The sequence below is a fragment of the Triticum dicoccoides genome, chromosome 3B (assembly GCF_002162155.2).
Source record: "Triticum dicoccoides isolate Atlit2015 ecotype Zavitan chromosome 3B, WEW_v2.0, whole genome shotgun sequence".
Taxonomy (NCBI): Eukaryota; Viridiplantae; Streptophyta; class Magnoliopsida; order Poales; family Poaceae; genus Triticum; species Triticum dicoccoides.
Window position 1 is genome coordinate 797397644 of NC_041385.1, and position 15331 is coordinate 797412974.

Genomic DNA, 15331 nt, shown 5'->3' on the forward strand with positions numbered 1-15331 from the left:
CCCCCTATGCCCATGGTATCTCCAGAGCGTAATGATGTACGCGAAGGACCTGTCTTGAAATTTTGCAGGGGCTGGGGTTGGGGCCGCATTGCTACGCATGCTCGGAACGTGCCAGGTGGTCTTGTTGTAGGTTACTCCGGGCGCGTTTAGCCGTGTCCGGTCGCTTAGCGGCCGGACTCGAGAATTGCCTTAAGAGGCTGCACTGTACTTCTGCCGCGAGACCGCTGTATGTTCCTCCGTTCGGAGAGTGCGTTCAGTGTTTCCGTTGACCATGATGACTCCTCGAGGGCCTGGCATCTTGAGCTTGAGGTATGCGTAGTGTGGCACCGCGTTGAACTTTGCAAATGCGGTACGTCCGAGCAGAGCATGATAGCCGCTGCGGAATGGAACTATGTCAAAGATTAACTCCTCGCTTCAGAAGTTATCCGGGGATCCGAAGACCACTTCCAGTGTAACTGAGCCTGTACAATTGGCCTCTACACCTGGTATGACTCCTTTAAAGGTCATCTTTGTAGGTTGAATCCTTGAGGGGTCTATGCCCATTTTGCGCACTGTATCCTGATAAAGCAGGTTCAGGCTGCTGCCGCCGTCCATCAAGACTCTGGTGAGGGAAATCCATCAACGATTGGGTCTAAAACCAATGCGGCGAATCCGCTGTGGCGGATGCTGGTGGGGTGGTCCCTTCGATCAGAAGTGATCGGGCAGGAAGACCATAGATTGAACTTCGGGGCGACTGGCTCCAATGCCTATACATCCCTGAGTGCACGCTTCCGCTCCCTTTTGGGTATGTGGGTTGCGTATATCATGTTCACCGTCCGCACTTGTGGGGGGAAACCCTTCTGTCCTCTATTGTTCGGCGGTCGGGTCTCTTCCTCGTCATCACTATGCAGCCCCTTGTCGTTGTTTTTGGCAATTAACTTGCCTGCCTGCTTGAATACCCAACAGTTCCTGTTGGTGTGGTTAGCTGGCTTTTCAGGGGTGCCGTGTATCTGGCACGAGCGGTCGAGTATTCGGTCCAAATTGGACGGACCCGGAGTAGTTCTTTTGAATGGCTTTTTCCGCTGACCGGCTTTGGAGCCTCTGAATCCGGCATTGACTGTCGTATCCTCACTATCGTCGCCGTTAATGCAACGTTTGTTTTTGTTGCGACGCGACCTGCCATTGCGGTCCTTGATATCCGGACTGCTAGAATTTTTGCTGAGGTTGTTGTTGCGGGCTAGCCAGCTGTCCTCACCCGCGCAGAAGCGGGTCATGAGTGATGTGAGGGCTGCCATGGATTTCGACTTTTCTTGTCCTAGGTGCCGGGCAAGCCACTCGTCGCGGATGTTATGTTTGAAGGCCGCGAGGGCCTCCGCATCCGGACCGTCGACGATTTGATTTTTCTTAGTTAGGAACCGTGTCCAGAATTGTCTGGCCAATTCGTCTGGCTGCTGAATTATATGGCTTAGGTCGTCAGCGTCTGGTGGTCGCACATACGTGCCTTGGAAGTTATCGAGGAATGCGGCTTCCAGGTCTTCCCAACTCCCAATTGACTCTGCTGGCAAGCTGTTAAGCCAATGCCGGGCTGGTCCTTTAAGCTTGAGTGGGAGGTATTTGATGGCGTGGAGATCATCACCACGGGCCATGTGGATATGAAGGAGATAGTCCTCGATCCAAACCGCGGGGTCTGTGTGCCATCATAAGATTCAATGTTCACGGGTTTAAACCCTTCGGGGATTTGATGATCCGTTACTTCATCTGTGAAGCATAGTGGGTGTGCGGCGCCTCTGTATTGGGCGATATCACGACGAAGTTCAAGAGAGCTTTGTCTACTGTGTTCGGCCCGCCCGGACTTACTGTGTCCGGCGCGACGGTTGTCGTCACGTATCATGGGGCGCCCATGCGATCCATAGATCGATCTTTATTGTCTTGCCTTATCCTCCAATATATCTCGCAAGTCCAGAGCGTTCCCCTGTGGCCTTGTGCTTCTCGAGCGCTGCCGGGGTACGGTTCTAGTGGAGGGCCTAGAGGCCTCTTTGTCGCGGCCACGGGGTGGTTGGTCAGCCGTATTGTCTGCTGGTGATGCAGGTTCATATGCCTCCTCCTCTAATCGGGGGAGCAACTTGCGTTTAGGGTAGCTTTTGGAGGGGCATTCGAGCTCATACTCTTCGGCCGCAAGGACTTTAGTCCATCTGTCGGCTAGCAGATCTTGATCAGCTCTAAGCTGCTGCTGCTTTTTCTTGAGGATGTTTGCCGTGGCCATAAGCCTGCGTTTAAAACGCTCTTGTTCGACGGGATCCTCAGGCACGACGAATTCGTCATCGTCGAGGCTTGCCTCGTCTCCGGAGGGAGGCATGTAATCCTCTACCTCTTCGTCTGCCGCTCTCTCATGAGGGCTGGCGTCTCCGTCCTCCTGTGCTGAATCTTGCTGGAGGGGGTTGTCTTCGGCACTGTCTGGGGTGTTATTGTCTCCGGTGCCGGAATCTCCATTATTGCTATGGCGGGATTTAGAGCGGCGCCGCTGACGACGGCGCTTAGGCTGTTTCTTGGAGGGGTCATCCTCCGTTGTTCCTTCGCCGTTCCCATCCTTTGGGATATCCACCATGTATATGTCATATGATGAGGTGGCTTTCCAGTGCCCAGTAGGCGCTGGTTCTTGGTCGTCTCTGGCATTGTCGTCCATACCGTCGATGTCTTCGGAGTCGAAGTCTAGCATGTTGGTTAGATCGTCGACAGTGGCTACTAAGTGGGTGGTGGGTGGGCTTTGAATTTCTTCGTCGTCCGCATCCCAACCGTCCTGACCGCAGTCCGGCCAAGGCTCTCCTGATAACGAGATATACTTTAGCGAACTCAAGATGTCACCGAAAGGTGAGTGTTGAAATATGTCCGCAGCGGTGAACTCCATGATCGGCGCCCAATCAGATTCGATTGGAGGGGGCGCGGGAGGTTCGGAGTCCGGCACCTCGGAGTCACGAGCTTCATGAGGGACAAGGTCAGTGTTCAGCTCCATCGCCGTAGAGGTTGCAGCCTCCAAGGCGGTGTCTAGCCACCCGTCCTTGATCTGCGCAGCCGGCTCCAAATTGAGGATCGGAGCGGACTCGTGTGCGGCCTCCAGGGCACTGTCCGGCTACAGAGCAAAATCATGCCCATCGTGACAGTGCGGCGCGCTCGGTTGTGGCTCGAATCCATCGAAGATCAAGTCCCCGCGGATGTCAGCCGTGAAGTTCAAACTTCAAAATCTGACCTGACGGCCAGGGGCGTAGCTTTCGATCTGCTCCAGATGGCCAAGCGAATTGGCCCGCAGTGCAAAGCCGCCGAATACGAAGATCTGTCCGGGGAGAAAAGTCTCACCCTGGACTGTGTCGTTGTTGATGATCGAAGAAGCCATCGAGCCTATCGGTGACGACACAGAGGAACTCTCAATGAAAGCACCAATGTCGGTGTCAAAACTGGCGGATCTCGGGTAGGGGGTCCCGAACTGTGCGTCTAGGCGGATGGTAACAGGAGACAAGGGACACGATGTTTTACCCAGGTTCGGGCCCTCTTGATGGAGGTAAAACCCTACGTCCTGCATGATTGATATTGATGATGTGGGTATTATAAGAGTAGATCTACCACGAGATCAAGGAGGCTAAACCCTAGAAGCTAGCCTATGGTATGATTGTTGTTCGTCCTATGGACTAAAGCCATCCGGTTTATATAGACACCGGAGAGGGCTAGGGTTACACAGAGTCGGTTACAATGGTAGGAGATCTACATATCCGTATTGCCAAGCTTGCCTTCCACGCCAAGGAAAGTCCCATCCGGACACGAGACGAAGTCTTCAATCTTGTATCTTCATAGTCTTGGAGTCCGGCCGATGATGATAGTTCGGCTATCCGGACACCCCCTAGTCCAGGACTCCCTTAGACGTCCTTTACTTGATGAGCCGGATAAGGTTGTTAGCTCATTCTGGACTGTCCATGATCGAGGTCATGGCCACATGCATTACGCAGGGGGTGCAGCCGCTTCAGTACAGAGGCCACCCCATGTGGGATTTCAACAGGGAGGATGACGCCACCCGGTGCGGTCGCAAGGGGCCGGATTCGGCTGCCACCCTAACGATGATCTTATCCGCTTTGTACAAGGGAGAAGAGGAGGAATTCCTCCGGGTCAACCCACGGGGCGGATTCTCTATGTACGATCCTCCAAGCTGGGTAAGCGAACACTTTCACTTGCCTATCCGTTTTCATATTCCCATAGTTAAGTACTTAGTCTAGCAATTTTAACGCAGGAGCTACGCTAGACTGTAAAGGAGATAAACAACCCTCCTCCACAACCCGAGGACCCAGAACGGTCCTTCGACCCGGACTCCCAAGAGGACCCGGACTTATGTGTGGAGCTGATTGATGGGGTGTTTCATCAATTGAGTAAGGACAACACCTTAGTGGCCATTATGGCCGATTATCCCGGACTACTTCCGGCCTCAAAGGTAACCGAGACCGAAGTCCCAGTACTTTCAAGAGGATCCATCCGTGCTTATTTTTGATCGCCGTATACCAATGGCATTTTTTGCAGGGGAAGTCCTTGAGGCGGAGGTCCGAGCCTGCGGTGGCTAGCTAACAAGGGCCATTGAGGCCCAGCGGGCTAAAAAGAAGTGCGGACCGGATCGAGACGCCGGTGCAACGGTGCGGCGTGCAACTTTAATGCCCAGGGTTTATGCCTTCAATGCATACTAACGCTCATGCTCTCTTTAGGAAGAAGAGCGCCCGCCGGACTATATCCACCGGCCAGGCTTCAAGGCTGGGTCCGGAAGCGGAGGCGAACACGGGGCACGCACCGGACGCTCCTCCGACAGATGCCATGGACGGGCTATCTGCCACCAATTCAGAGGTGGAGAGTGCCGTGAACCACAGGCGTCGCCGGACTGTTCTTCGTGATGCATGTTTTTCCCAAGAGGCGTTGGACGCCTTTAATACGGGAGATGCGTACCTCTGTGCCGCTCAAAATGGTCTAGCCAGAGCCACAGAGCAGTATGTAAAAGACATACGGGTGAGTAAATCTGATGGTTATATATGTCAGTAGCCCCCGAGACTTGAAACAGTTAAAATAACTGATTTAAGGATCATTTGTTATGCAGGATCTTACAAAAAAGAATACGCAACTGTCCCAGGAGCTGGAAGAGTGCAAGGCCCAACTTGAGGCCGCACTAGCCGCCACGGGGAATGCCAAGGAGACCCCCTCAGGTAATATATGCTTCGAAAGATGAGTATGCTGTGAAGTGCGGCATGTGTGCAATTCTGACAACAACAGTACAGATGGCGCCGGAGTGGACCTGGACAAGCAACAACTCTTGCGCCAGTTAAAGTCCAGCGAGAGCGTGCTTACGAGGGTGAGGCAAGAGAAGAACAAGCTTCAAGATGCCAACACCTAGCTGGACGAGGAACTAAAGGATGTTCGTGCTCAGCTGTCGGATTCCGTAAAGGAGAATCGGGGCTTCGACGCGGCATTTTTAGTAAGTTCTTGAACGAACCTTCGAAAAAAGAGTTCGGCGAGGAAGTCGATTGACAGAGTTATGTCTGTAGGTATGCTGACAGGTCGGCCTGCGGAGGAAATGCCCGGTTCTACGGGTGACCTTCTTCCCGAGCTATCGCAGCTGCACGAACGAGTTCGGCAGGCGATGCAAGGCGTCGTCCAGGCTTTGTGGCCATCCCTCTCCATGCCCGAAGGCCTTGGCGAGCTTGCAGAGAAGCTAAAGGGAGCCCGACAGCGCTTCCGATTATGGAAGATATCGGCCTGCCGTCAAGGCGCCAGGGAGGCCTGGGCCATGGTGAAGACGCGGTACATGAAGGCTGACCCAAACCACATGGCCAAGGTCGGACCTGTGGGGCCCGATGGGATGGAGATCCCTGTCAGTTTAGTGTACGGCCAGGTAGAGCTGGCCGCCAAATATTCCCAACAGGACTGTAAATTGGACAGCCTGTTGGATGGTATTGAAGAAGAATATACCCAGTCAAATTGATTATGTAATTAAAAATGACATGTAAAATGCCTTCTAGCCGGATTGTAGATCATTTGTCATTGCGGACCTTTTCGCTTCAACCTCTGGACCCAATATTCCAGAGTGTGTCCGAATACCCTCTCGGTTATGTAAGAATCAGGGCATGCATGGAGACCAGGCATAGGGGTCATTAGTGCTTTAGCAGACAAGTGCCCAACTAGTTATGTTATATTACATGGTTAGTAAGAAACATCTTCCAGGGAGAATAGTTCTGTTAGGGGTTCCTTTCCCTGGAAGGCATGCCCTAAAGTGCATGCCCGGACTGTGAAAAAAAGGCAGAAAAGCATCTGGGGGCGGATAAATAAACAAGTGAAAAATCATCTTTTAGTTCACCGACCGAATATTCCCTTAAGAACGCTAGCTTTCGGCTTCACCCAGTCTGAGGTACACATCCGGCTGACCCGGTAGTAACAATTGCAGAGGTGCTCCCTTTACCACCTAGCCGAACAATCGAGAACGTAGGGGTAAGCACAGGAGCCAGGCAACCCAGCTTGGCCAAAACTTAAGTCATATCGATGCATATAATGGTGAATAAAAGGTACATGCGGAAGTGTGACACATGTGTTGGGCATGAGGCCCGTATATACAAGCTTCTAAAGAAGCCCCCAGGTATAATGACCGTGGGTAGCGCGTCAATTATGTGCGAACAATGCGCAAGCGAGCCCTTAAAGGCTTGTAAGAAAAAAAGGAGGGAGAAGGAGAGAAATATAAGGCAGCTAATGTGTAAAATATAGACAGAGGAAGGAGACGAACACAGAGTCCGGCGCTAGGCGTAGAATCTTCGTAGGCGTGCTGCATTCCATGGGTTCGGCTCGAGTCGGTTATCCGATGCATTTCGCAGATGATACGCTCCACCAGTCAGGACTTGGTCGATTATGAAGGGACCTTCCCATTTGGGCTTGAGTTTGTCCTTTTTCTTGTCCGACAGGCGTAGAACTAGTTCGCCAACATTGTAAGTTTTGGCCCGTACTTCTCTGCTTTGATATCTTCGAGCCTGTTGTTGATAAAATGCGGAACAGGCTTTTGCCACGTCGCGCTCTTCCTCCAATGTGTCCAAACTGTCCTGCCGATCAAGCTCGGCTTCTCTTTCTTCGTACATGCGCACGCGAGGTGAGTCATGAATTATGTCGCAGGGTAGGACTGCCTCTGCGCCGTATACCATAAAGAATGGTGTGAATCCGGTAGTGGGATTCGGCGTGGTCCGCAACCCCCGGAGTACGGAGTCGAGATCCTCTACCCACTGCGTGTTAGATTCCTTGAGGGATCACACTAATCTGGGTTTGATGCCGCTCATGATTAGACCATTTGCTCGCTCGACTTGACCGTTAGTTTGTGGGTGATAGACTGAAGCGTAGTCGAGCTTGATGCCCATGTTTTTGCACCAGAGTTTAACCTCGTCGGCCGTAAAGTTCGTGCCGTTGTCAGTGATGATGCTGTGGGGGACGCCGTAACGGTGTACGACCCCTGATATGAAGTCTATCACCGGTCCGGATTCGGCCGTCTTAACAGGCTTGGCCTCTATCCATTTGGTGAATTTGTCCACCATGACCAGTAGGTATTTTTGCTTGTGGGTTCCATCTTTAAGGGGTCCAACCATGTCAAGCCCCCAGACCGCAAAAGGCCAGGTAATGGGTATAGTTTGGAGGGCGGTAGGTGGCATGTGGCTTTGGTTAGCAAATAATTGGCAACCGACGCATCATTCGACTAAGGCCTAAGCATCTGCCCGGGCCGTCGGCCAATAAAATCCAGTACGGAAGGCCTTGCTTACAAGGGCTCGGGCTGCGGCGTGGTGCCCGCCTAGTCCGGCATGAATTTCAGCCAGAAGGTTCCGCCCTTCCTCTTCGGAGATACACCTTTGAAGGACTCCGGTGGTGCTTTTCTTATAAAGCTCTCCTTCATGGACTTTATAGGCTTTAGATCAGCACACTATGCAGCATGCCTCATTTTGGTCCTTGGGAAGTTCCTACCTAGTTAAGTAGGCTAAGAATGGTTCTGTCCACAGGGCAATTACTGCCATTATTATCTGGGCTGAGGATGTTACCTCGTTGGCATAGCCTTCAGTTACGTCAGAATGTTCGATGTTAGGTGGTGCGACTGGGTCCGGATTGTTATTTCCGGATTCCCCTTCCCACTGTACGGATGGCTTGAATAGCCTCTCCAAGAAAATGTTGGGGGGGACTGGATCGCGCTTTGCGCCAATGCGTGCCAAGACGTCTGCTGCCTGATTGTTTTCCCGGGCTATATGGTGAAATTCGAGCCCTTCGAACCGGGCCGACATTTTTAGGACGACATTGCGATAAGCTGCCATTTTCGGATCTTTGGCATCAAAGTCTCCATTTATTTGGTATATCGCGAGGTTCGAATCCCCAAGCACCTCTAGGCGTTGAATGCCCATGGAGACTGCCATCCGGAGACCATGTAGAAGGGCCGCATATTCGGCTGCATGGTTGGAGTCCGTATACATTATCTGGAGTACATATTGAACTGTATCTCCTGTTGGGGACGTCAGAATGACGCCAGCCCCCAGATCCGCTAGCATTTTGGAGCCGTCGAAGTGCATGATCCAGTTGGAATATGTGCCGTACTCTTTAGGGAGTTCGACTTCAGTCCATTCAGTGACAAAGTCGGCCAAAACTTGCGACTTGATAGCTCGCCGTGGCTTATAGGTTATGTCGAAAGGGAGGAGCTCAATGGCCCATTTGGCAATCCGGCCCGTCGCGTCGCAGTTGTTTATAATATCATTAAGAGGTACTTCGGAGGCTACTGTTATTGAACACTCTTGAAAGTAGTGTCGTAGCTTCCGGGACGCCATGAACACTGCGTATGCTATCTTTTGGTAATGCGGGTACTGGGATTTGCATGGAGTGAGGACAGTGGACACGTAGTAGACTGGTTTCTGGACAGGGAATTTGTGTCCATCCGTTTCTCGTTCGACGACGAGCACTGCGCTTACAACTTGATGAGTTGCCGCAATGTATAACAACATTGGTTCGCCGATGTTAGCCGCGGCCAGGACCGGGTTTGTTGCCAATATGGCTTTTATTTCTTCTAGTCCGGCCGTGGCGGCATCCGTCCACTCGAAGTGTTCGGTGCGCCGGAGGAGGCGATAAAGGGGTAATGCTTTTTCTCCCAAGCGGGAGATGAAGCGGCTTAGAGCCGCCATGCATCCAGTTAATTTTTGTATTTGTTTGAGGTCCTTTGGAATGTCCAATTGCGACAGAGCTCGGATCTTGGCTGGGTTTGCTTCAATTCCTCTACCGGATACAATGAAGCCCAGGAGCTTTCCGGCTGGTACGCCGAAAATGGATTTTTCCGGGTTAAGCTTGATGTCATATGTTTGGAGGTTATCGAACGTGAGCCTCAAGTCGTCTACTAGGGTTTTGACATGCTTGGTTTTGACGACCACATAATCTATGTATGCTTCAACTTTTTGCCGATCTGGTTGGCCAGACATGTTTGGATCATGCGTTGATATGTTGCGCCGGTGTTTTTGAGCCCGAAGGGCATTGTGTTGAAGCAGAATGGGCCGTATGGGGTGATAAATGCCGTCGCGGCTTGGTCTGGCTCTGCCATGTTAATTTGGTGGTAGCCAGAGTATGCGTCGAGGAAACACAATGAATCGTGTCCTGCAGTAGCGTCGATGATTTGATCAATGCGGGGGAGGGGGAAGGGATCCTTTGGGCAAGCCTTGTTGAGGTCTTTAAAATCGACGCATAAGCGCCAGGATTTGTCCTTCTTTGGTACCATCACCATGTTTGCTAGCCAGTCCGGATGTTTTATATCTCTGATGAATCCAGCTTCCAGTAGTTTGGCTAGCTCCTCTCCCATGGCTTGTCTCTTAGGTTCAGAGAAACACCGAAGAGCCTGTTTAACAGGCTTGAATCCTTTTAGGATGTTCAGGCTGTGCTCGGCCAGCCTACGTGGGATTCCTGGCATGTCTAAAGGGTGCCAGGCAAAGATGTCCCAATTCTCGCGTAGGAATTCTCGTAGTGCGGCGTCTACATCAGGGTTTAATTGTGCCCCGATGGAGGCCGTTTTTGTAGGGTCCATTGGATGGACTTGGAATTTGACTATTTCGTCTGCCGGTTTAAAGGAGGTTGACTTGGATCTTTTGTCGAGTATCACATCGTCCCTGTCCACCGTGGAGCGCAGCACAGTTAGTTCCTCGACCGCTAGGGCTTCGGACAATGCCTCAAGGGCCAGTGCGTCTGTCTTGTTTTCGGCACGGAGTGCTATGTCCGGGTCACTAGCGAGAGTGATGATTCCATTGGGTCCGGGCATTTTAAGCTTCATGTACCCGTAATGGGGTATAGCATGAAAAATTGTGAATGCCTCTCGCCCTAACAGAGCATGGTATCCGCTGCTGAACGGGGCCACTTGAAATGTGACCTCCTTGGATCTGTAATTATCCGGCATGCCGAACACCACATCCAGTGTGATTTTTCCTGTACATCACGCTTCCCGACTGGGGATTATTCCTCTAAAGGTTGTGTTGCTTCGCTCAATGCAGCTCCAGTCTATTTCCATTTTTCGAAGGGTTTCCTCATAGATGAGGTTCAATCCGCTGCCGCCGTCCATGAGTACCTTGGTAAGCCGAAAGCCGTCCACTATCGGACTGAGGACCAATGCGGCTGGTGCTCGGGCTATTCAGAATTTAGGTTCGTAACTGGCGTTAAAGGTAATAGCCGTGTCACTCCATGGGTTTATTGTTGCTACCTGGTAGACTTCGGTAAGGCCGCGGAGTGTTTGTTTCCGCATGTTGTTTGATGCGAAAGTCTCGAAGACTGTTGATACCGTACTGGTATTCCTAGGGTGATGTTCTGCGGATTCTGGAGTTAGAAGCTCCTCGCCACTTCTGGCCACCTGCCGGAGTATCCAACATGCTCTAAGGCTATGAGTTGGTGTGACGCCCTCTGTACTATGAATTTTACAGGGTCCATTGAGCCATCCCTTCAGTACGGTTCCATACCCTATAGAGGGTTTTTGTTTTTTGTTGTTTGGCCCAGGTGCCTGGTGATAATGCGCCCTTTTATTTCGGACTGGGATTGTATTCGGAGCCGGATTGTCCCAGAATTTTATTTCGGTTTTCCGAACGCTTTCCGTCGCATAGTATTTTTGTACTATGGATGCCAAGTCAGCGAAGCGTGTAATTTCACGGTGACTTATGGCGTTGAGGATCCCGATGTCCGTACAATTATTGCAGAAGAATGAAATTGCATCCTCCTCGCGGCAGTCCTCTATCCTGTTCATAACCAGGAGGAATCTGGCCCAGTAATGGTGTACTGTTTCTGTTGGCTCTTGCTGAATTTGGGATAGATCCCTTATATTTGGGTGGGCGGGTGGAGTTGATTCCGGAATCTCGCCCAATCTGAGACTCAGGGGCCGAGAAGTTTTTGAACTCGGAAGCTTGTGTCCTTGGATGTTGTCCAATGAATCCGGCCCGCTGCCTGACTTTAGGTTCAGGGCTTGAGTGACGTCCTCCCCTCGGCGGGTATCCGGCCTGGAGGGGTTGGGAATCCGGACATATCTGGTCCTTAGGATGGGCGAAGATTCACCGCATTGTTCCTCCACCACTTCGACGTGGTGGGTGACCTGGGGAGAGTCAATCTCTCTCGGATCGAGTTTAAGCCCAATCTGATCGTAATCTGTAGCGACTCCCAGGGCGGTGATGCGATCCAAGAGCTCATTTAAGGAAGAGAGCTCCATCGGATCTAACTGCTCGGCGAGCTCTGAGTTGACGTGGAGATTGCTTTCGATGACCCGAGAGGTCATCGTCGGCGCGGTGGCCGAACAGGCGGTCATTAGAAAACCGCCTAGCTGGAGAGTTTGTCCGATAGCCAAAGCTCCTTTAGCAACAGCGCCGTCTTTAAAGACGGGGTGCGGCATCCTTCCTGATGGTGACCACACAGAGGAACTCTCAATGAAAGCACCAATGTCGGTGTCAAAACCGGCGGATCTCGGGTAGGGGGTCCCGAACCATGCGTCTAGGCGGATGGTAACAGGAGACAAGGGACACGATGCTTTTACCCAGGTTCGGGCCCTCTCGATGGAGGTAAAACCCTACTCCTGCTTGATTAATATTGACGATATGGGTAGTACAAGGGTTGATCTACCACGAGATCAGAGAGGCTAAACCCTAGAAGCTAGCCTATGGTATGATTGTTGTTCGTCCTACGGACTAAATCTCTCCGGTTTATATAGACATCGGAGAGGGCTAGGGTTACACCGAGTCGGTTACAATGGGAGGATATCTACATATCGTATCGCCAAGCTTGCCTTCCACGCCAAGGAAAGTCCTATCCGGACATGGGACGAAGTCTTCAATCTTGTATCTTTATAGTCCGGGAGTCCGGCCAAAGGTCATAGTCCGGCCATCCGGACACCCCCTAATCCGGGACTCCCTCAACCCCCCTCATGTCAAAGTTATCGGGGAGGGGGTATATCGACAATGACGACATACGCATAGAAAAAATGTTATCGGGGAGGGGGTATATCCACCCCCTCCCTCATGTGGAAGTTATCGGGGAGGGGGTATATATATCGACAACGACGACATATACATAGAAAATAATGTTATGGGGGAGGGGGTATATCGCCCCCCTCATGTCAAAGTTATCGGGGAGGGGGTATATATATAGACAAAATTACATCATCATGTATCATCGAACAAAATTACATCATCATCATCATATATATACATCTAACAAATTTTTCATACATCATATACAGACGGTCTATTCTGCTAATATTAGCAGAATAACTATTCTGCACACCACTTCGGCACTGCACGCTCAACAGAAGCGCACTGCATCATTTTGACGACGAGCACTGCAATAGAGACTAGTGAACTTCGTGTCGAAAAAATATGCATGCGGTGTTTTTTCGGTACTGTTTTCGCTCTAATTTTTTAACCGTTTATCGGAATGAGGCGTGTAATATACCATTGAAAATCTATGGATTAGGCGCAACTTCGACATGTTGAACACTTTTCGAGATTCCACACGGTTTAAGAGCAGTTTTGAAAATAGTGCGGCGGATAACGAGTGGCAGCGAGCGTTTTTTCGCGTTTTTTCTAAACCGCTTGTCGGAATGAAGCAAATGATACGCCGTTTGATAGATATCGTCGAGGCGCATCTTTTTCATATATAAATCTTTCTCTAATTGGTTACGGTTTCAGAGCAGTTTCAAATTTACTAAATCGCGGAATTCTGTTTTTCAAGGTTTTTAAAATTTTTGGTACTGTTTTTGCTCCAGTTTTTGAAACGTTTGTCGGAACGAGGCGTGTGATACGCGGTTGGAATGCCACGAACGAGGCGCAACTTTCATATGTTGAAATAGTTTTGAAATTCCTTACGGTTTTAAGTTAATTTTGAAAATCGTGCAGCGGACGATGAGTGACAGCGGCCGTTTTTGGCGAAATTTTCACAAATCACTGGTCGAAATGATTCAAATTATACTCCGTTGGAAAGATATCGACGAGGTGCAACTTTTTTATGTAGAACACTTCCGCTAATTCTTTATGGTTTAAGAGCAGTTTCGATTTTACAAAAATGCAGATACTCTGTTTTTTGCGACACCCAAATCGTCGTGTGCACTGCATGAGACAGATAGTGCACTGCTTCAGACTGAAAACCGCACTGCATCTGATAGACTGAAAATTGTCATGCGTACGCGATGAACAAAGTGCAATACTTCAGACAGATGAGTGCACTGCTTTAGACCGAAACCGCACTGCATCAAAACGGAGTGAAAATCATCGTGTGTACGCGACAAACGAAGTGCGCTGCATCAGATAGATCAGTGCACTGCTTCAGATGAAACCGCACTGCATCAAACAGTCTGAAAATCATCGTGTGTACGCAACAACTAAGTGCACTGCAACTCCCAATGCAATTTTACTTTCGTGTGCACTGCAGTAAGGGAACCACAAAGTTTTTTAAATGCATTTTTGTTTGAAATGAACTGTACTAAAGAGTCCTTCGTAGTGGACTTCTTTTTTTACCCAAGTGCCATTTCCTTCATGTTTTTTACAGCAGTACAACAACAGAGTGAATTATATGAAAAAAATTCAACGTTTTTGCTGTTTTTTGGCAACAAGGGGACTACATTTTTCTCATGTTCCAAATCTGCACACAACTCGAATCTAGGTTCTGTTGTTGAGAGTAAGGAACTACCTGGTTTCTCTTTCCCCATTTTTACATACTGAATCAAAGTGATAGACTGCACGACCACGATTACAGAACTTCAAAAGTATCTTAAGTGGTCGGACAGGAGCCCCGTCGACTGGTCGGGACGAGCAAAAGTGGGCTGCAAAATAGACTAGCAAAAGTGGGCTGCAAAAAATAGAGCCAAACTACACGAAGAGGTGCATTGCACTACATCAACAACAACCAAAATTCTGGAATGGTTGCTACGCCTATCGTTGATGTGTACTGCACGACATCCGCCGCTGATTCACGGGCGCCCAACAGCAATGCACTCGCGGGCATGTGGGAGGAGGCCGGCGGACTGCACCGCCTATCTTTTTCTACAAAAAGAGATTAAAATGAACCTCAAGCGCAAAAGAATAGTGGACTGCATTTGCACATTTATTTATCTTCAGAAGAACAGAGAAAACGCACGGATGAGGGGCAACTGCTCTGCTACGCGTGAAACAGCATTGCACACGCCGGTGCACTGCAAGGCCGGGGTGGTTGGGCTGCAAATGGAGGAGGGGCAGCTCGTCAGGGGCTAAAAATGAGAGTCATCGCCGCCTCCCCACCTCGGAGGAGCTGCAGTGCACTTGTATCCATCGAACAACACACGCACGAGCAAGGAACTTCATTGCGTTTGCCCACTTGTCCGAGCTGCACGGCGGTGGTCGTCGGACTTCATGGTTGTAGGAGATGAGGGGGCCGGCGAGCTCGAAGGGAAAGGAGGTCGCATGCTGCGACGGTTGGCAGGGGGTCAGGGGATCCTCTCCTTCGCGTCTCTGGCATGTTGGAGGAGCAAGGCGTGGCGGTTCCCAGCACGCCCCAACGCCGGAGGTGCTCGCGCGTAGATGGCCAGTGTGGCTTCGGTGGCGGCGCCGGATCCGGTGCTATTGGCCGTGCCCAGGCCGGTGGCCGCCGGATCCGGTGCTATTGGCCGTGCCCAGGCCGGTGGCCGCCGGATCTGGTGGGGATGGCCGCGTTCGGGGCTTGTGGCGGCCGGATCGCTGTGGGATCCGAGCGGGAGGAGGAGGAGGAGGCGGGGCCGCGACGGGCTGGAGGAGGAGGCGAGGCGGCGCCGGCCTGGAGGAGGAGGAGGCGGGGTGGCGCCGTCCTAGAGGAG